Source organism: Triticum dicoccoides, chromosome 4B, assembly GCF_002162155.2.
Source record: "Triticum dicoccoides isolate Atlit2015 ecotype Zavitan chromosome 4B, WEW_v2.0, whole genome shotgun sequence".
In the NCBI taxonomy this organism is placed as follows: domain Eukaryota; kingdom Viridiplantae; phylum Streptophyta; class Magnoliopsida; order Poales; family Poaceae; genus Triticum; species Triticum dicoccoides.
The window spans coordinates 248,783,530-248,787,266 of record NC_041387.1 but is presented as its reverse complement, the minus strand read 5'-3'; positions in this window follow the sequence as shown (position 1 = coordinate 248,787,266).

Genomic DNA, 3,737 nt, shown 5'->3' with positions numbered 1-3,737 from the left:
GAGGTGCTTGCCAAGGGATAAAATGAAAAAGGGAAAGGCGAAGATCACCTTGACTCTTGCATAAAGTAAAAGACATAAAGTGAAAGATAGGCCCTTCGTAGAGGGAAGCAGAGGTTGTCATGCGCTTTTAGGGTTGGATACACAAAATCTTAATGCGAAAGAACGTCACTTTATATTGCCACTTGTATATGGAACTTTATTATGCAGTCCGTCGCTTTTATTGCTTCCATAACAGATCGTACAAAGCTTATTTTCTCCGCACTAATAAGTCATGCATATTTAGAGAGCAATTTTTATTGCTTGCACTGATGACAGCTTACTTGAAGGATGTTACTCAATCCATAGGTAGGTATGGTGGACTATCATGGCAAAAGTGGGTTTAAGGATATTTGGAAGCACAAGTAGTATCTCTACTTGGTGTAAGGAATTTTGGCTAGCATGAGGGGGAAAGGCAAGCTCAACATGTTTGAATGATCCATGACAATATACTTTAACTGAGATGTGCAAAAACATAAGCCATTACGTTGTATTCCTTGTCCAACATCAACTCTTTAGCATGTCATACTTAATGAGTGCTCCCAATTATAAAAGATGTCTAGGATAGTATATTTATATGTGGAATCTCTCTTCCTTCAATATTCTTTCATAAATTGTTCAAATGACCAATACAATGCTTGCTAACCTTAAATAAATTCACAACCTCTACTTCTTAGATGTGAAGTCATTACTCCCCATGGGATAAGCAAATGAGACATATATAATTTCAGATTTATGACAATGAACTCATCCAACCATTTACTCATAGGATATAAGTGAAGCACACGAGTAAATGAAAAACTACTCTAAAAAGATATAAGTGAAGATCAATGAGTAGCTAAATAATTATGTAACTATGTGAAGACTCTCTCTCATTTAAGAATTTCAGATCTTGGTATTGTATTCAAACAGCAAGCAAAACAAAGTAAAATGACAATGCAAGGACAACACAACTCATGTGAAGAAGCAAAAACTTAGGCTCAACCGATACTAACCGATAGTTGTTGAAGAAGAAAGGTGGGATGCCTACCGGGGCATCCCCAAGCTTAGATGCTTGAGACTTCTTGAAATATTATCTTGGGGTGCCTTGGGCATCCCCAAACTTGAACTTTTGTGTCTCCTTAATTCCTCTCATATCATGCTTTCTCTTTTTATCAAAAGCTTCATCCACACCACACTCAACAAGAACTCGTGAGATAGGTTAGTTTAAACCAATGCAAAACCTTATCATTTTCTACTGTAACAAATCACTAAAATAATTATTCAACATTGCATACTAAATGCCTCTGCATATTTAATACTCCTATCCTCAAATAGAATCATTAAACAAGCAAACATATGCAAACATAACAGCAATCTGCCAAAACAGTACAGTCTGTAAAGAATGCAAGAGTATCAATACTTCCCTACCTCCAAAAATTATGAGAAAAATACTACGCTGTAGAGGATTTATCAGAGCTCAATATGCAAAAAGTTTCAACATTATACCGTTCTCTGACTTTTCTAGGGAATTTTTGCAACAACGGTAAACTTTCTGTTTTCAAACAGCAACATGTATACTAGCAAAATAAGCATGACAAAGGCTATCCTTGACATTTTTATTGGAAATAAAGATGTAAAACATTATTCTAAATAACAGCAAGCAAATACTAACAATATAAAATGACGCTCCAAGCAAAACACATATCATGTGGTGAATAAAAATATAGCTCCAAGTAAAGTTACCGATAAACGAAGACGAAAGAGGGGATGCCTTCCGGGGCATCCCCAAGCTTAGGCTCTTGGTTGTCCTTGAATATGACCTTGGGGTGCCTTGGGCATCCCCAAGCTTAGGCTCTTGCCACTCCTTATTCCATATTCCATCGAATCTTTACCCAAAACTTGAAAACTTCACAACACAAAACTCAACAGAAAACTCGTAAGCTCCGTTAGTATAAGAAAATAAAACCACCACTTAGGTACTGTAATGAACTCATTCTAAATTCATGTTGGTGTAATATCTACTGTACTCCAACTTATCTATGGTTCATACCCTTCGATACTACTCATAGATTCATCAAAATAAGCAAACAACACATAGAAAACAGAATTTGTCAAAAATAGAACAGTCTGTAGTAATCTATATCAAACGTATACTTCTAGAACTACAAAAATCCTACCAAAATAGGAAGTCCTAAGAAATTTGTGTACAAATTCAGAGAAAAACGAATAAGATCAGAATCACGTTTCTGTGAATTAACAAAACTAATTTACTGGGTGCAAAAGTTTCTGATTTTCAGCAGGATCAACACAACTATCACCGTAAGCTATCCTAAAGGTCTTACTTGGCACTTTATTGAAACAAAAGATATAAAACATGATTACTACAGTAGCATAATCATGTGGACACACAAAAACAGTAAGGGTAAATATTGGGTTGTCTCCCAACAAGCGCTTTTCTTTAATGCCTTTTTAGCTAGGCATGATGATGACAATGATGCTCACATAAAAGATAAGAATTGAAACATAACGGAAGCATCATGAAGCATATGACTAGCACATTTAAGCCTAACCCACTTCCTATGCATAGGGATTTTGTGAGAAAACAACTTATGGGGACAATAATCAACAAGCATAGGAAGGTAAAACAAGCATAGCTTCAAAATTTTAAGCACATAGAGAGGAAACTTGACGTTATTGCAATTCCTACAAGCATAAATTCCTCCCTCATAATAATTTTCAGTAGCATCATGAATGAATTCAACAATATAACCAGCACCTAAAGCATTCTTTTCATGATCTACAAGCATAGAAAATTTACTACTCTCCACATAAGCAAAATTCTTCTCATGAATATTAGTGGGAGCAAACTCAACAAAATAATTATCATGTGAGGCATAATCCAATTGAAAACTAAAATCATGATGACAAGTTTCATGGTTATCATTATTCTTAATAGCATACAAGTCATCACAATAATCATCATAGATAGCAACTTTGTTCTCATAATCAATTGGAACCTCTTCCGAAATAGTGGAATCATCACTAAATAAAGTTGACACTCTTACAAATCCACTTTCATGTTCATCACAATAAGATTCAACATCCTCCAAAATAGTGGGATCACTACTTCCTAGAGTTGACACTCTTCCAAACCCACTTTCATCAATATACTCATCATAAATAGGAGGCATGCTTTCATCATAATAAATTTGCTCATCAAAACTTGGGGGACAAAAAATATCATCTTCATCAAACATAGATTCCCCAAGCTTGTGGCTTTGCATATCATTATGTCACACCCTAGCTAGTTCATGCATTAGAGTGTTGCATCATGTCTATCCTTTCATCAGAAACTTGAAATGGGGATGTCAGAACCCCCAGCCCCCTCTGAAACCAACTAGGGTTTACTAAAAACTTTTTCAATGAACCTGAAATGCCCTTCTAAAATGTCCATCATTTTTGTCTTGGTTCAGAACCTCTGCCAAAAGTGTTGCACAATTTTCTAGGTCATCTTAGGGTCTTTGAATTAAATGATAAGTATTTGAATTTGGGCATTTAAAATTATATAAAATATTTCAAATGCTCAAATATTCCTAAACTGAAATGTTTCATGTTGGAAATATTCCAACTTTGGACCAGGAGCAGTTTGGTGATTTTAGGAGTTGCCTAGGTATTTTTAATAATTCAACAAAGTTGTAGAAAAATAGAAAAAAGAAAAA